Consider the following 19,122-nt stretch of genomic DNA (forward strand, 5'->3'; position numbering starts at 1 on the left):
TAAGTCATCTCCGGTGTCCCTCTCAGCTACTGGAATTTCAGCTTCCATTTATTTTGTAGGAATGTGGTTAAAATCAATATGATGATTAGTTTTATTACTTTGTTTTTTTACTTGATGCATCTATAGAACACCTCCAGGTACACTTAACACAGATATAAAAGGAGTAGCAAAGTTAAGTAGCACATATAAGCAAGTACATGCTAAGGGACCAAAATACCCTTCAAGCTCTCTGGCCTTCTAAATAACACTCTTAGAAATGGTCTAGTTAAAAAACTAATTATCCTCAAAGCATCCTCTGAAGTGATTTAGACTTGGTCTTTGACAGGGAAAGTGAGTTTGAATGGTATATCCTCTGAGACATGAGGCCTCTATCTGGGTAACTATGAGGATGGCTCTGAACTGTGATACCTGCACCCTGACAGCACATTAGGGAGTGAGCCAGCATGCATCAGTCCTTCCACACTGCCTGCCCTGCTTTCCACGGGAAGAAAACCTGTAAGAAACTCAAGAAAGAATCTATGGTGGCCTCCATCAGACCCCTCATCTGGACTTTGAGAGACCCAGACTTTGGGACACAGTGCAGAAGGCACTGCATTTGCCCCATAGTTCTTGTGTAGCATCCGAGTCCTTGAGCTGATGAATTACTAGGCTAAAAATACTCAGTACTGGATTTGGACCAGAGAACCGAATTTGGAAGCCAATGGAGTTTATGCAACATCGAAGTTGTGTGGCCCAAGGGGATAAACCTAGATGTGCAGCTGCCTGAGATCTGAGTTGCACAGAGTAACAGCACTTGGGGAATTGTAGAAACGTTCACACTTCCAAGAAGGACTTCTAATTCCTTAGCCAACTGGACAGGCAGAAACATCCCCAGCTACTGCTGCTAGCGATCACGTTGCAACACTGTGGGATCCAAGCAGGGGATTTTATATTTGGGGGTCAAATTCTTGAGGGAATGTAAAATGGCTCCCTCATGTTCTCTGCACTGGGGAGCAGATGACTCATCCTCACTGCACAGTTATGCACTGAGCAGGGATGTTTTTTTTCAGTATTGACCTAATAACATTCTTATTGGTGTTATGCAGAACAGAAGCACAGCAGAGCTAACCATTTAGTGCAACTATTTAAGTAAATGGTGCAAATAACACTTCATATGTGAAACTTGCAGGAAGTCCCAGGGCTTCTGGGTGGATGTCTGAGTCACAGGGAGGGGGTGTCACAGAAAAGGAGTTTCCTTCTCAGCTCTCCTGGCTTTTGTTCTTAAAGATTTATAATAGATTTTGCCAGGATAAACCGAGTGGCTTTTCCCAACTGCATCCTGTAGGTCTATGGTGCCCAAACTGAATGGTCTTTAACATTAGTCTTTAAATCTTTTAATGCAGTGATTAAACATGACAGGGATTAAGTCCCTGTCCAATAGCAGCTCACCTGGGTGCGTTGTTAGATGCAAAGCACAAAGCCAAATGCTCTTAAGCACCCAAGCATACGGCTGTTTCAAAATGTAGCAAGCTCCATCACGTCTTGTGATTAGGAAGCATTTCTTTTTTATTGAAGATAGAGTGGAATAAAATGGTGATAAAAAGAAAGACTTCCAGAGCAGAAGAAATAGATTGCTGACGAAGGTTAGAAATGCAAGGATTTTATCCTAAGTGTTTTTAAATATAGGTATGTAGTATAGTTTAGATATATTTATGAGGTACCTAGTCTAATGGAAAAAGAACTTGCAATTTCGTAATTTCCTCAAGTATCCAGGCAAGAGACTAAATTACTCATATAAAGCAAATCAAATAGAGTTTGACACACAAACCATCAACTAATAAAAACATTCTTCTGGTTGCCAAGTCACCTAAAAATCTCTCAGAAAATGTCGGAAAGGAAGTATATGTGTAAGCCATTGAGCCTTTAATTATGCCAACACATGGTATATTTATTCTTGCAGAATTTTTGCCTCAGCATGTTTTTTCCCCTCATCTTTTTATGTGGTTTTTAAGGTTACCATACAATTCATACTTGATTTTAACTCAAAATCCTTTGTTTCCTTATTGGCCTTTTCCTATGATGTTAAATTACTATAGCAACTGAGTGCTTCCCATGGCTTTATTTTCATAACATCTCAAAAAGATGAATGGATAGCATTACTGTGCTTTACAGATTAACAATAGAAAGTTTGAGGTAATAAAATGAAGTAAATTTATTCATTTATTGAGGGAAAATGCCATTTAAAGAAAATTAAATTGTTCATTGATGGGTTTTGTTTTTAGCTGGAAACCCCTCTGGGAAGTGTAATTGTGTCACTCTGGAAGTGTAATACTTCTGTTTTTTCCTCCAGAAGAATAAAATCAAAATATTTTCCTTCCACGTTTGAATTTAAGAGGAACACATTTGGGATTTTTTGCACTGGCTCAAATATTTAATTTGAAATCTTGTATCTTAAAAAGAAGTGAACTCAGTAAGTGGAGCAGAGTCCTTTGCAGATTGTGTCTCCTAGCGTATATTCTCTCTATAGGGTTACATTATGCTACCAGCTGTGGCAGATGGAATCAAGACTGGGAGCCTGGCTTTCTAAAAAGCAAAGAGAACCCATAGATTTATAATACTATTGATACCTGTGGACATGCTAACAGCCAGGACAAAAATGTGAATTTCCCTGCAGAACTGGTGCTGGGTGCGAAATGAAGTAGGTGGCGGAGAGCAGCCGCCAGCTGCCTTTTGTGGGGTGGCTTTTGGGAGATATGGGATGCTTTGTCAGAAACTCCCATAGGCATTTCTGGACAGAAAATTGAAAAAAAAAAAAAGGAGAGCCTCAATACCTCTCAGGTCCCAAAACTTTTGCTTTAATCTTTCTACTTTTTCTTTGCTTGCTGCTTTGCACTTCTTGCTCTCTCCTGTTGCCACATGCTTGCTCTGCATTCCTGGCTCTCCCCAGACTTCTGTACTTCTTGTGCTATGTTTTATTTATACATTATTCTTCCTATTCCTTTGCTGAACACCAACCCCTGCTTTGCTCTTTCATGCTCTCACTACTCAGCCAGTCCCAGTTTTCCAATTCTACTCCCCCTGAATGTTGTTTTCCTCATTTTCTTGTTATTCTCCAAACCTGTGTCTTCCATTTTGCCCTCCTGATCTTCTTTGCCTTTTCTCCCTCCAGCTGCTGGTCCTCATCTGCCCCCTTCCTCTCCAAAACCCTTCAGACTGATTGTCCCCATTCTCTTCATATCTGAATCAGATGTCTTTTACATGATGCTTAGATGGGGTATTGCTCTTCACTTTCAGCCACTGCTCAGGCTGAAGCATCTCAGAGCCATGGAAGTGCAGCTCCAGGCAAAAGGGATAGCATGTGACAACACTGTCAGTCACTTTGAGGAGACCTTTCTGAGGATGGAGGGGTGTGGACATCAATAAGGCTGCTCATGGACAAACAAGATGTGTAAATCAGGATCCTTTAGCAAACCTGGGGAGGATGTGGGGGGCAGAGGGAAGGGATTGTGGGTGGAAAGCAGGGGGTTGAGGTGGAGACTGCCCAATTCCTCCAAGGTGGCCTTTTAGACAGCCTTGTTACTGCCAGCTCCTCTCCAGGGTTTGCTTTTCCCATCCCCTCCGAAGGAGCAAGAGTTAAAGTAAATGGAGGCAGCTGGATGTGGCCAAAGCCCTTGGCATGCCTGCCTGACCCATCCAGCGGCACCTGCCTCCTTCACTCTCTCCCACCCACACCCTTCATGCACAGGGCTGTCTCCTCTCTCCAGGCAGAAAGGCAGCATGAGGCAGGTGCTGTTTCAATTCTGCTCTCTTTTTTTGATGCATGGTGGCATGATCTGGCTAGGATTTTGTGGGGTTGCATAAAGGATGCTTTGGCCTTTCACAAAATCCCTTTACATGAACTGCTGCTGGAGGGAAGCTGCCCTCCAAGGGGGAGAGATTTTTCAACACAGGAGATTATTTGCAGCAATGTGTGCAGTCAGGGTTGGTCAGAGCCATCTTCCAGCTTAGTTGCTGCCTAACCTAAATTTTGAGCTTGCTCAAGGAAGGCTGAAGAAACAGGCAAATGGTGCATAAGCTGAGGACAAAGCACACTGAAACTGAAAAACTGCACAAGGAAAGACATCCTCTGCATGGCAAAGAAACTGATCTGTACTTACTGCTGGACTTATCTGTACCTTATTTCTGAAAAGTGTTCATCTGTATGGATAGTACAGCTGGGTTAAGTTTAAGGAAACAAAGACTTTACCCAAAGGTGTTCTCCATCCCAGGAAATTACCTGAAAATATAATACATATGGAGCAATCTAATTTTTAAAATGGCTAAAAAAATTAAAAGGAAAACACTTTTAATGTGTATTTTAATGAGTTTCAAGGACAGCAAAAAAAAAATTTAGCTGTATGTGGAAAGCTAATGTAATCCATATCAGTAGGGAGTTACCTAACACATCTGGGAAGAGTTCCTGCTGGTGGCCTTTGCTGGTCATCTTTGCAATGGAACAGGCAATATGTGAATGTTTTGGGGCCCCTGCTCTAGATTCTTCTCTTAGAGCCTGTTATTTCTGTTTCCCTTGTTTGCTGACAGTCACCAACTGGGTCCTGACTTTGGGGCTTGGCTGTCCCACAAAATGAGCGGGAACAATGTGCCTTGGACCCCCAGAAGGTACAGGTAGAAATGATAGAGGCCTTTCTGATAGCTTCAGTTGGGGTATTTTGTTATTATTTGTGTTTCTTTTGAGCTGAGAGGCTCACAAAAGAAGATTTAAGTACCCTTGCACTGAATTTCACAGGCAAAACAACCATGAACATTGAAAATAAAAGTGTCTGTTGAGAGAAGCAGGAGGTGAAAACAGCAGGTGCCTTGAATGCTGCTGCAAAGATGGTCACCGGGGTTAGCAGAGGTCCCAAGTAACCTACAAGTATATAAAAATGCTTTTCAGCTAAAATAAATCACTGCAGCTTCCCTCTCACAGCTGACCAGAGATTTACTCAGTTTACACTCAGTTTAGGATCCTCCCAAAGAGCTTGCAGCCTCTTCTGAACTCCTCTGCACAAATAATCCCCAACTCTTGCTAAGTGTCCAGGCAACCCCAAAATAATTTTTATCTTTATGCTTTCAAATATCACTGTTGCTAAGGGAAAATCACTATTGTTTCCTCCTCAGCTTTCTCTTTGCTGCTCTCCCCCTTGTCAGTGAGGATTAGGCTTGACTGCAGCTGATTTTGCTGTCTCACTCCCTGCAATGGGGTGCCAAGCATTCCACAGTGACACAGCAGCTTTTCCCCTGTCCCTCCATTTCCCTTGGCTGCTCCAACTCCCCCAAAGCCACGGGGCTGCAGATTTTCAGCGATGCAGGTAGGTGATAAGACTTTGAACTTTTGCTGGGGGCTGGCTTGCTGCAGCGGGTTTGAAGGGTGCAGTGAGGTAAAGGAGCAGGTGAGGGGCAACTGGATTATAATGGACCTTACCAGGGGTGAAGCAATTCAGTGTTTACTATGATTCTGCATTGGTAAAACAACACAAACCACTTTTTTTTTCTTTATTTTTTTGTGGAAGCAAGGATACCATTATGAAAAAGTTGTAAGTATGTATATCGATGTGTGCATGTGTGCACATATGCTTGTTTGGATTCAGAAATGGAATTGATGGCAACTAAGACAAAAAATGCAAGCACATTCTTTTTTACTTTTGTCAGACCTTTTCATGAGCCTGACCAGTAGTCACAGGACTACTGGTTGTTGATTTTCAAAAATGCAATGAAATTGTGATCCCATTGACATTTCTATGAATTTTAATGGATGTGAGCTATTAAGACAGTGAATAAAACCTAAAAGACCTAACTTTTCTCTTGACTACTTGAAATATGGTGGTTTATTATTATTGCTGTCATTCTTGCGGCCAGTCTGATGTGCTAATACTAAATTTCAATCTTTTTGAAGACTCTCCTGGAAAACAAATTAGGAAGAATCCTGCATTAGCATGGACAGCTCACATTCCGCTCTAATTGGTACATTATAATTTTCCCTCTTCTTATTTTCCTTCTGATTTTCTAAAGTACTTTTCAGTTTCTCCAAATCACTTTGTAAATTTACATTCTGGCTTGGCCGGTCTATTTTTCTATTTTAGAAAAGACAAGTTGGCTTGGCTAAGTAAATTATTTTCCTTCAGATGAGAGGGGTTTCACTGAAGTGTTAGTTCACAAAATGCAAAGTTCCCTGACTGGTGAGCTGTATTAATTGACGCAGATGCAAAGTTGTCCAGCTGGAGGAGTTGCTACTTGTAAAGGCATGAGTACGAAAGAAAGTTGTTCCCCCCACCCCACCCTGTGTTACCTGTATATCCAAGGCCAAGGCCAAGTCTTTGGGTGGGGTGCCTGCGGGATAAGCCTACGGATGAGCAGCAATGGAAAGGATCTTACCTCTGCTTTTTCTTTCAGGTTTCACGCACATGCTCACACTCTGCCACAATCACTTTGGTCTTCCCTGGGTTAAGTTTTTAACTCAAGATGCCTGTCTCAACTGAACTTCAGAAAACCCAGGAAAGCACATCATCTGTTTTATAGGGAGCAGGGATGCAGAACCAAATGATATGAGAGCACCTCTGCAGTACCAGCTGATGCTAGTGCAGAGGCTGAAGATATCATACTAATTTCATTTTTTTTGTTTTGTATTTATACTTTATCGCACTGGTGTCATCAGAGAAGCTTAAGCTCTAGACGATAATCTAGACAAGCTTGTCCTTTCTATTTCATTGACAATCATCATCTGTCCCAAAAATTTTATGTACTCTAAGCTGCTTACACTCAAAGACTTTTGACTTTACTTTTTTTTTTTCACTGAAATCCTTGTACCTATCTCTGGCTTGAAGTCTTATGCAGACTGAGAACTGTATTGTGAAAAGTCTGTGAATAAGTATTTTGGCTGGTTAATATTCCCTGCCCGGTGCTGAACAGCAAATTATCTCTGCATGTATTAAAATGCTAACCATTCTAAGAACTGGTTCAAAACTTATATTAGTTATTGCAAAACTTCATCAACTTGCTGATCATTATCTGTGCACTGGAACAGCCCGTCTATACAAAAATTAAAAATCAAAGAGCAGATCAGGTTGATGATGTTCTCAGCTGTATTTCTTTCTGTCAGTGTGTACTGAGGGACTGAAGGAAAGAGGTGTGTGAAATTCTTCCCAGGCTGTAGTTGGCTGTTTTTCCTTGCTGCTCTGCCTGACTTTCCCCTTAGGCTGTACTCAGAGATGAACTCCTGTACAGAAATGGGGAAAATCTCAGAATAATTGCACAGCCCTCAAAAAGAGCAGCTTGTCCTTTATAGAAGAAAGAACTAGCAAGTAATATTTTATGTATCTTTAAGGGAAAGGAACACTACTTGCAAATGAATGATTTTATATGCAATGGAATTTCAAATCAATAAGCAAAAAGGAACACATAATGCATGGATAGAGGCGTCAAGTGAATCTTTTCATCAGGACTCTTGGAAAATGCTACCCAAGAAAAAAATTAGTTGTGTAAAAAGCTATGATATGCTTAACTCTGCAAGCAGAGTGGCTGTATAATTAACCACACTATCCGGGGAGGATGCTGTGTTAGAAGATCAGCTGAGAGAAGTGGAGTTAAAATAGCACAACAAAAGAACTGTGGAGAAGAACTGATATTAGTGACTGCCATCCACACATGCAAAGGAATAGTCGTTGCATTTCAGATTCCAGTCATAGCAGACTTCAGAGCCTCTGCTACTTTTGAAGAGAAACATACTGAAACTAGGATTTCTGAAATAGTGAAATAATGAAATACTGAAAACTCGTGTGTGTGTTATACCATCTTTTTTTTGTTCACAAACCTTTGTTTGTAGGTTAGAGGTTTGGCCCACCCCAAGTCCCTGAATAGGCAATGAAGAGAGAGGGACTCCTGGCTGGAATCTGCAAAAGTGGTAAAGCACCCCTGCTTGGTTGTGAAATCCCTGAGAGCAACACAGTGGACCTTAACAAATATTTCAACACAGAGTATGCTGAAAGATATGCAATATGGCAGATATGCCAAAATTGGTCCCATTTTTCTATTTCATATCTTCAAAAAAAAGCCAAAAAAGATTTAGTTTTAGCCAAGCCACTAAATAAAAAATGGAATCATCATACGGTGTGTTTCAACTATGGCAACAACACACGAAAACTGTTAACAAAAGCTATAAATTGAGTATGAGTTACCATGTTTGAGCATGCAGGGATGAAAATAAGACCAGTTAGGGAAATTTGAGGTATCTTTGTTCCTCTCTAGAGCAAAGACACCATTTCCAATCTTTTCTTGGACACCTGCCATCTCTTGCTGCCCTTGTACTTCCTGGGTTGCTCATGGCTCTTCTCTCTTGCACAGATAGTGACATTTTCTCTCAGTGTCTTGTGTCAGTTTATTAATCTTTTCTGAAGAGCACTGTGCTCAGGGCTTCTCTCTGTTTTCCCCTGCTGGTTTCAAAGTGGGAACACCACTCTCTCAAAATTTGGCTGTTTGGGAACTCAGCTGAACTGTGGGTCTGGTTTTCATTTTTGCAGTCTTGTGAATTTTGTCTGTTTTTGTCTCCCCGTGGCCACATTTAGCTTCTCCCAGCTTTTTCCTATTTGCTGGTGCAGTAGAACAGGACCTGCTAATTCATAAAGAGGCATTCCTGTGTCCGCTCCAGCATCCTCTTTGGGACAATGGAAAGGGCCAGATCTGGCATTGAAAGGTCTGAGAAATGTTGGAGCAAGATAGATGGAATGAATCTCCTTGGAGGGGAAAAAGTTTGCTCTTGCCTACCCTCAAAGACCACTTTATGTCTTGCAGCCTACGCTGGAAGGTAGCTTCCATTAAAATCAAATCACATCTTTATTTTTAGCACTTGACATATTGTCTTTTTTTCCATGCACATTTCCATTCCCTTTTAATTTGCAAACTCCCAGCCTCGGTTGCCTCCAGTGGGAAGGAACTTCACCAGGCAGTCATATGCTGTGGGAAAGGATTGCTCTTCACCCTTTGTCTTTCATTTTCAGCAGATGCCCTCCTGCTCCTGTATGATGGGAAATGATGAACAGGACCCATTTTCTTTGGTGCCATTCATTATTTTGAACACCTTCATCTTTTCCCTTCTCTGAAGCAAAAAGGTTTGATTTTACTATTCATCTATAAGCTTTTCAATGCCTCTAATTATTTTCATTGTCATTTCTGAACTCCTTTCATGTCTGCTCTGTCCTTCTCAAGGTGTCCAGAACTGATCCAGATGCACTTGGTTTGGGTAATAAAAAGTGTTTTCAGAATTGCCTCTCTGTTTCATTCTTTTTCTTTCCTAACTCTTCCTCTTTTTAGCACTACGAGACATCTATGGCAAAATACCTACAGTGACAACCAAGTGTTTTTCTGACTCTTGACAGTTAAATTTAGAACCTAGAAGATGTAGTTCATATTCTTCCTCTCAGAAAGCATCATCTTCTGTTTGAAAATGCTGCATTCAGCTGTGATGGCATCTTGCTTTGCTGATATCTCATCCAAGCTCCTCTCTGGATTTACTTAAATTTTTTTGCTTTCCACCATTTTCACTCTCCCATTTCTTTGTTAATTTTCAAACCCCCAGAAAAAAATCTTTTGTCACGTGATTGTCCAAGATTGTTTTGTATCTGCATGTTATTTCTCTCCATTCCCAGAGCCTGAGTTTATCTGTACTTGTTACAACATAACTTGAGTAATTTTGTACTTTTTTGTATTGTCCATTTTTAAAATACTTTTAATCCAGGTCAGATTAATCTGGCATTACTACGATTTATTAGCAGGTCTGAAAAAGTCTGACTAGTCTTGACTAGCCTGTACTTATGATGAAACCACTTTATCAACTAGGATAAATCACTAAGATTCACTCGGAAGCACAGATGTCAATCAGATCATCAGTCGTACAGGCTGCAGAAGGCCACGGTGCAGCAAATAATAATTGTTTGCAAATTTGTAGGCTTTTTTTTTCATGAGACATAGTGACCTACAAACAAGGAGAACAGTGTAGATATGTATATCATGATTACATCGGCCATCATAGGGCCAAATTGGCTGATCGGAGAAGATGACAAAATTCTTTTTTAGATAAAAATGCTTATTCAAGAATTGCTAAATCTTTTCTCATGACTGAAAAATAGTAGCAGTTAAAAAAATTTAATTAGGTATTTTTAAAAAAAAATGCAAAAAACCTCCACACAAAGCCCAGTTTCTTTGTCAGTTGCTGGTTTCTGACTTGGGGACTGTTTCCAGAGCAACAGTTGATAATATAACAAACACTGAAGGAAGTACACGAGATAATTCCCTCTTCTATTTTAGGTGAGAGTTGTGTCCCTCCATTATCGCTAAGGAAATGAGGAGTATCTTGCACCGAAAAGTATTCATTGTGCATCTCTGCCTGAAGTACGTGGAGCCTGTGCAGTATGTTTGATACCTGATGTTTGCCAAGAGATGGAGCTGCAGAGTCAGGCTACCTACCAAGCCTGACCCCGTAAATCAGGAACGATAGAATAAAACCCTTGGCAGCAAAAGCCTGTAGCCTCTCATACTGATGCCTGCTACTCTTCCCAAGTGACAACGAGGCTTGTGTTGGGCACTTAGCCAACTCTGTCCAATCTATTCCAGTTTATTTCATTAAGCCATGGCTCAGAAAAGCCAAGAAACAAGCCATATTAATCTTGATGGATCCTGGCCTCTGCTCAGATAATGTTATAGAAAATGCTCAGCAGCCCCAGAGTTGAGCAGTAACAGGATGAAAACAGCTGCTCTCTTGGACTTGCCTTAAAACCTCTGTTCCCTACATATACTCCTGTGAAATGTCAGTTCCACTGCACGGTTGTTACTCAGCTGGTAATTTTCTGGGTTACTTTCACAATTTAGGCATTGCTCTAAACCTTGTCTCAGTTTTTAGTCATCTGCAGTGTGAGACAGAAGATAGCAAAAGGATTCCCAAACTGCCAGGGACCTGAGTTTGTCAATCTGTGAAGTGTCCCTCTCCATATGGATTTACAGGCTTAGCTCTGGAAGCCATAAACCTGTGTTAGTACAGAGTAAAGCCAAGTATTTTTGGAGCAGAGCTCGGGTTCAACCCTGGGTTAATGCAGTGATCTGGCACGTCTGAGCCAGCTCCCATCCACACCATGCTCCTGTCCTTCCCATCCCAGCACCCCGCCAAGTGGAACAAGTCCAGGTTTGTCTGTACCTGCCCGTAGTATCCCGGGATTACCTGGAGCTACTTCGGGATTAGGTACATCATGGGGAGTCTGCTGAGCTAATCGGGCTCTCAGTCCTCTCCAAGGCCCAGGGGATTCTCAGAGTAGACATTCCTGCAAACCAAGTCACTCCAGTTTCTGGGTCTTCCCACAACAGTTGGGTCTGGGTCTGCCACATCAGTCTCATGCAAAAAAAAAGAGCCATGAAAGGGCAAGAACTGACTTACCCAAGTACCCTCTTGCACCCGTGAGCAGTCAGGGCATTTTCTTGTTTTAAAATCTGTGTTCTGCTTCATTTGCTTAATTCAAAATCCTTGTGCCTACTGATTCATTAGGTGAGAACCAGCAGATTAATATGGGATAAATTCTGCCTCAGTTGTGCTCCCAGATGAGGGAGGAAGGGAGAGAGGGAGGTGAGGGAAGAGAGGTGAGTCTGCCTCTGCCTTTGGCTTGTGTTGCAAACCTCAGGTCTGTGCCAGCCAGTTTTGAACCTTTCTTCTAATGAAGATTTCATCCTTTGTGTTATGTCAATAAGAGAGACACTCAAAACTAAATAGATTAGAAGAAAGGCCACTTGTGTATTTGCTAAATAGGATTGGAAAAAAGTCCTTTTTCCTCCCTGTTTTTTCATGGGAAAAAGCCAACCTGGTTATAAGCATAAGTCCGGCAGAAATATCTTTGCTGGGAATACTGATCAGAGAGAAGAGTTCAAATACTTTAGGGGATAAGGATCCGGTAGCCTGTGTCTAGTTGGTATTTCCTTTTGGGTGTCCAGGGCAGCTCTTTGCTTGCTAATTTCTGAAATTGTTCTTTTCTGTAATTTTAGGCTATGATTGGCCCTGGCTGTCAGATATTCTGAAAATGTAGTGTGGCAGCCCCAAGCTGTCTTTGGAGTTTTAGACTACACAGAGTTTGGTGAAATATTTTTTAATCTGATTTCCCAGTGAAAAGTCTGTTTGTCAATCAGTCTGTTGTTTTTTGGTTGGGGAGGGAAGAAAATCCACAAATAATGCATGAGAGAAGTGGACCATTATCCATGCTTGTAGATGGCAGATGACTGGTCAATATACATGTCCTTTTTGGCCATGCGTAGATCTAAAATACCATAACACACATTGTCCCTTGCTCTGGTGTCAAAAGAGAGAAGATTTTGAGTTACAAGAAAAAAAATACGTATCTAACTTTACATAATAACTTCTTGAAATACCTGTGGGGTTTTTAGTGTGGTAAATAAATGATGGTTTTTTAAACCAAAATAACCCCCTTATACCTTAGGTCTTCTGATACAAGGACCTACAGGTACATACACTCCACTGGAGCAGTGACTCCCAGCTTTCATTACCATGTCCCTGAGCCCAACAAGTCCGTGTGGAGCCCACACTGGGCTTGTGGGACTGCTAGCTTGGGAACTGGGCTATAGTTCAGATAAAATATGCTCGTTCCTCACCTCTGAAGCCCACATTATTGGTTAGAAACTGTAGCTTTAGGTAAGCCCTGGTAACTCACTGAAACTCTGTGCCTCATCCTCTCTGCTCTGGTAAATAGAAACATCAATATTGGATAAATATAATTATATGTTTTGTCATAACTTAAAGATGTTCTTCTTTGTACAGATAAGCAACATTTTCTTACTGTCTCTGGTTTAGAGATGTGGTTACTCTCAGAGGAGTGGGTAAGCAACTCTACATGGAGCTCACTGAATTCACCAGGAAGCCCTTAGAGACTTCACTTAGCATTGGAGAGATGCCAGTATATCCCTGTGAAAGACTTGAGGCAATTTGGTCCTATCTCCTGTGGATATTTATTTCAGTTCTCAGGGAGTAGTTCCACACCCTGGAGAGCAGAAAAACCACATGCATGGAGCTGAGCTGTATTTTAACAAAGCAACTGAGAGCAATATTTTTGCACTGCACAGGTAGTCGATATTCTAAATAATGTAATTGCATGCACACGCTTTGTTTATTACAGATAAAGCGTCTCTATTAAAGTACTATAATTAAATAACCACCTTTTGTTGGAGCAGCTCTATTTTCTAAATTGTAAAACCACTTTCCCCTAGCACAAAACTTGTGCCAGAACTCAGTTGCCCCCTGAGGCCATGAGGACATTTGCAAATGCTTTGCTTCACCATAACCAGGAGCTGGGTGGGTCTGGTGCTCAAAACATGCCAGCTTTCAACACAAGAAGTAGGATTTGGTGGTTACTTCTGGAGTTAATTCTTGACTCCAATCAAAATCTTTAGTCATTAAATCATCTTTAATTTTAAAATAATTTAAATAACAGCTTTTCTCACTCTCTAGCTGAAGTCCTGTGTTAAGATGATGTTAGATACTTAGTGTATGAGGTCAAACAGGCAACTCTTGGACATTCCAGTGTTGGTCCTCTGGTAAGCCATGGGGTGACTCAGACTTCTGGAATTTTAAGTTATGAAATGTTGGGACTATTTGATGCCCTGCTCCTTTCTGTGCTTACCTGTTTGTGGAGCAATGATTCAGTGTCAGTTATAATGTGATTATAATGGGATGAGTATACACCATATTATTTTAAAACTAATTTACCTGTGTATCATTGGCTGATGTCATACATAAGATTGAAGAGTGGGAAAAGAAAAGCATAGCACATTTGGGCTTTTAAGATGGAAGTGCTAATGGGGTAGCTTAGGGTGACTGGACAACTAATAACATCAGTCAATGTGCTTCCCTTTAGCTAGCCAGACATTTTCCAGTGAAGCATGTTACTGATAAAAAATAGTTATTTGAACCCAGAATATTTCATGGACACATCTAAGGGTTCACGGTCTTTCAGTATTCACAGGTAGGAATCTCTCAGCCATAGCAAAGCTTGGAAGTAGCTCCCCTGAAAGGCTCTTGGACTGTGGCTAAGGGAAAAAAACTGCCAATGTCAGTTGGTTTTGTGGCTACACAGCACTGACTAGTAGAGGTGAAATGACCAATGCTAGGAGAATATTTTTTATGGGATGCAACAGCTGCTGGTGTTCCAGCTTATGGCAGTTTTGACATGGAGGAGGGATATGGGGAATACCTGAACACCTGAGGCTGATAGTAGTAGAGCAGATGGACTAAGATCCCTTCTACCTCATGGCTGTCAAGTTATTTAGATGAAAAAAATTTCTGTTTTTCTTTAAAAACACTTTTTTACTTTTTACTCCAAGTATGTGATTACAGCCAGTATTGTAGTCTACATCACAAAAAGGTCACTTATTGTTGGCTCATCTAAGACATCAGAAAAAACTGCTAACAGAGTAAAAAAAATGAGTAATATCTGTGTAGGCTTGGAGATCTAATTCCTGCTTTGGTTTTTTGGGCATTCCTTTGGAACAACATGAATAACATTTTCTAGGGTAATATGTGTAAGAGTAGTTTGCCCTTTGAGGGACTTGGGATGAACGTAACAGTTCTTGAAAAATTTAGGTTCAGCTCTGCTATTCCCAAGTGTTGGAATGAGCAGCTTCAAAGACTTTCAGGGATTTGTCTTTCCTCTCTCACCTTTCCCTCTGACTTTTCTTAACCTCACTGCTATTCAGCTCAAGACTTATCATAGCATATGGGTCCCAGTTCAGAGTTCCCTTCTTTTATGAGGTTGGGGTGGGCTGTTTGACACGTGTCCCACTGTTATTAATGCCACGTACTGGAAAAGAGAGGTAAAACCCTTTAGCTTCTGGAGCTGTCAGTCCGGGTACTTTTCACAAGCAACACATTCAGCCTTTTCTGATGGCTCAAGCTGTTTCTTCTGAGCTTCCTGTACTGTGTTGATATGGCAATAGGCTACCAGATTTTACATCAAGAGCAGTGCCACAGCATTTTGTTATAAAAATTTATGGAGGTTGATTCAAGATACCTGGAGAACTTTCTTAATTGTTTCCCTTACCTCTCTGGAGCTTCAAGGTCAATCTATTTTTCTGCCTACAAAGCCATCAGATTATTTCCTTTCCTGTTGCATTCCCCTTTGGAGCACTCCCTCCATAGGAACATACACCTGTGGGGAGAGGTATAGGCAATGCCTGGATATTTTTGATGTATATTTTAGCAATGCCAGGTGCTTGCAATTCCTGGACTGTTAAGCTGTTGGAAAGCCTAGCTCCAATGACAATATGCCTGGTTTCCCACCAGCTCTCAAGCTCAGGCATCTGGCCAGTAGTCCTGCACTTCTGATAGCTTTCAAGTTTTATATTCTTAGAAAATGTGTCCAAGGTTCCCTGGCAGGAACCAGACAAGGGGGCACTGCAGTGTAAAGGTCCAAAAACTAAATGATCTCAGGTTTTGAGGGTGAAAACTGGAATCTTTATTGAACACATGAAACGCTATTTAAGGGTCTCAGGGGCAGAACATGCTAATGAGGAGGCCAGGTTATGCCAACTAGGGAACTACGCAATTGATTAGCATTTCCAGTAACAAGGATTACATAGGGGGGAAAAATGATTAACATTTCCCATATCCAGGATTACATGTGGGGGGAAGAGGATTAATATTTCCAGTAACCAGGATTACACTGTGGGGAGGATGGTTAACATTTCCTGAAACAAGGATTACAAGGGAGGAGAGAAAACAAATGGGCTTCTGCATGGACTGATAGCATCATCACAAAGTCTTTCCATATCCTGCTGCAGGAGATAGGACAGTCCACACGGCTGAATATCAGTGGGTCTTGTCTGGCCCTTAGATGATGAAATTTCCCTTAGCCTCTGTTGTCCATGGCCTGCTACATAATCCTAGCAGTTCCTTTTCTGCTGATATCCGAATTTTGGATTGCTACACTGCAGGATGTGCCCATTAGCGGAGCATCTGAGCTCCATTTGTGGTTTGTAAGGGTTGGGGCATATGTTTGAGCACTGCCCTGTGGTTTCCCACATTGTTTGGCTGGGTTATCCTGGCTGCTGGTGTGGTTTTGAGGGTGGTACCGGTTGCTGGTACTGGGCACTGTGAGGAGAGCAGCAGATACCAAGGACCTTTCCTGCCAGGCAGTCTGGATATGACCACCTTGATTTTGGGAGAAGAAGTGTCTGCCATGCAGGGGAGAACCAGGGACTGCCATTTGTCCACAGTGCCAGAGCACAGCCCATTTTACCAGTCCAGACAAACCAGTAGGTGACTGCTAAGAGATTAAATGTGCTCTGGCTGCTCTAGGGCAGGATGCTCCCAAAGAAGTATAAAGGGCATATAAAACAGTCCTGTTCAGATGGCTCAGAGCTGACTGCCTCTAGAGAAGCCTGCCCTGTGGAACAGCTGGGCATGTTGCTGCTGCCGCTGTTACTGTTATTGTTATTGTGGTGATGATGATGATAATATGTGACTTTCTGAGCTTCCAACCTTCAAAACAATCTGAAGACTCTGCTCTAACATACCATAGCACACTTTAATGGCAAGAAATTGCAGATGCAAGATTCATGCCCCAAGTTGGGGCATCAAAGCTTTCAGGACCACATGGAGATCAAGAATGGTCTGGGGTCATGCTGGAGGGTGGTGGTGGGTAGACAGACACAAAGCTGGTGTCACTACTTTCAAACTGCCTGGTGGGAGCTGCTCCAGGAGCCTGCTGTCACCCAAAGCAGAGAGCAAACAAACATTTATCCAGTGTAGAAGATCATCAAAGGCCAGGGCTTAAACTGTGTTATTTGAGAGCAGACATACCCTAATAGTTCGAACCAGCAGTTAGGAAGCCCCAGTTCTGCAACTTCTTATGGTCTGCTGTCCCAGAGCGGGGCATCACTGTGCCATCAGTCCCCAGAATTTGTCCCAAGTGTGCTGGAGACTTCCTCAAATACTGACAGTTGCCCTGACATGCCTTTCAGTAGCTTCTCAGGAGTCATGGAGCTGTCAATGGCAGTAAACAAGTACAGCAGCAAGCAGATATTTCTAGGTTTCCTCCCCTTGACTGATGTTGCAAATCCCCATGTTGCAAATATGAGTATTTTTTCTTCTTGTGGGATGTCAAATGACACACTTGCACCCCAGTAGTATTTGTGAAAACTCACAGTAGCTTCTTCTAATTCAGTGTGCAAGAAACATGTGGAAATTCCTTTTCCCCAAAAGAATATAAATTTTTTCAAATAATTTGGTAATTTAAAGAAATTATTTCTTTAAGGGATGAGGAAACAAAGTTTGGGAATAAAACAATCATCTTGGTTCAGTGAACCAAAACTTCAGAGATATGTTTTTCTAGAATGACTAGTCTCAAAGTCCTGGTGGAATTTCTCCTTTTAATTAAAACCAAGGAATTTTCAGAACATGCTACATGCATCTGAATAAGAAGTATTCTGGAAGCCTGCAAAACTAAATCTAAAATAGTTCTTAAGCATAAATAACTGATCCGTTCAAAAGAGGGGATAAACCTTTCCACGGTGAATCTTCTTTAACTGATGGCAAAGACAGTTCTCGTGTTGTACACTTTAGCACTTTCAAGTTGGTGCCATGCTGAATGACTAGACCTTAAAGTGGAAGAGGAATTCAGGCCTGAAAATGATGCACTGCTTCCCAGGATATTGTTATGACTTTGATATTATTATAATTTAGCGTAATAAAGCATGGCTAGAACAGCTGTATTTTCCTTGCCATTGTATATCCCTTATATATCTTCTGTTTTATACTTGTGCTAACACATCATCTGAGCATGGAATGAGTTAGGAACTTGTACGTTTATATATTAGTCACACTCCTGATGTTTTTACTGGAGCTAAACCCAGTGAAATTATTTCATGGTTAGCTTCATTCCCACACTTGAAGAACTGGAGCTCATGGGAGCATAACTCCAGAACCAATTATAAATAACATTGCTGAATGTCCTAGTGTTCTTTGTTGCTTTAGTAATACGCTTTTTCTTCAGGATTGTCCAAATAAGGATAAAATTGTGCTTTTAAAAACATGTTGGATATGGTAGCTCAGAAGTTTTAGGATTTAGATCAGGCAGGGATAGCTAACCTAGTGTCAGTAGTTAGTTGACATGGAATCTGGTGTTAAAAACACTTCTTCAAGGAAAGACTAGGCTCTAAGTATTGCAATGCCAATATATTTTTCAAAGATTTTAAAAGATTTTTTTTCAGGTTTTTTAAAGAGACAATATGCTCTTTTGTGATTCATAAAAGTAATATTTTTTGAAACACACAGTAAAACCATCTGTACTGTCATTAAAAGAGGCATATTAGTTGCACCAGTTGTACAACCAGTAAGAAGTCATGGAGTTTGCAGTGAGTTATATATCCAAACAGGAGCAGACAAACAGGACTAACTCCTGTTATGAAACTCCAGGCTGAAAAGGGGAATGACAGGTGACATATTTTGGTTATGTGTTACTCAAAGTTGACCTTTATTTTTCTACTGTCAGTGCATAATTAACAGTTTTAAAAAGGATTTATCCCAGAAATAGCTATAGTCGAAGACACAGGAAGTTCTTTACTTAAAATGAAGTAGCTGCGTCATCCACCAAAAGCATGATATAATGAATAGACTGAATTTTCCATTTCTGTCACATTGATAGTGCACTTGAAATATAATCTTCCTGCATTTTGATTTTTTGTTTTATTGCAGAAGGAATCACTGACTACTAAAAAGGGGCAAGCTCTTGTCATGTATATTTCTAATTATTGTGAGTTAATATTTCATTACTTAAGTGAGAAAAGAAGAAAGACATTCTTATTCTTAAAGAATATCTGCCAGTGTCATGGTTTGAGATAGCCTCAAAATCCAATCCCCTAGTCTAAGCCCCCTCCCACATCTCAACCTAATGTGAGATGGGTTTTTCCAGACAAAACACACCAGACTCAGAATGGGGGAAAGGGAATATATTACAATGACTGTACAGATAAATACCATATCACATTATACACACGATCACAACTATCGCTACCATGACATATAGTATTTACAATGATCAGATCTCTTCTCCCCTCTAAATAAAA

The 19,122-nt window shown here is 41.1% G+C and overlaps 1 long non-coding RNA gene across 6 annotated transcripts in view; it reads left to right on the plus strand.

The window, feature by feature from the left end:
• The first annotated feature begins 5,172 nt into the window (after positions 1-5,172).
• LOC108499065 overlaps positions 5,173-19,122 on the plus strand; it is a 45,938-nt gene continuing 31,988 nt past the window's right edge. The window contains exons 1-4 of one of the 6 annotated variants that reach the window (XR_001875406.1): positions 5,192-5,330; positions 7,841-7,918; positions 9,015-9,122; positions 12,857-13,164. This is a non-coding gene — a long non-coding RNA (uncharacterized LOC108499065). The other 5 variants (XR_001875405.1, XR_001875403.1, XR_001875404.1 and 2 more) reach the window with 5 other exon arrangements.

This window comes from Lepidothrix coronata, unplaced genomic scaffold (genome assembly GCF_001604755.1).
Source record: "Lepidothrix coronata isolate B3197 unplaced genomic scaffold, Lepidothrix_coronata-1.0 Scaffold68, whole genome shotgun sequence".
Classification (NCBI taxonomy): Eukaryota; Metazoa; Chordata; class Aves; order Passeriformes; family Pipridae; genus Lepidothrix; species Lepidothrix coronata.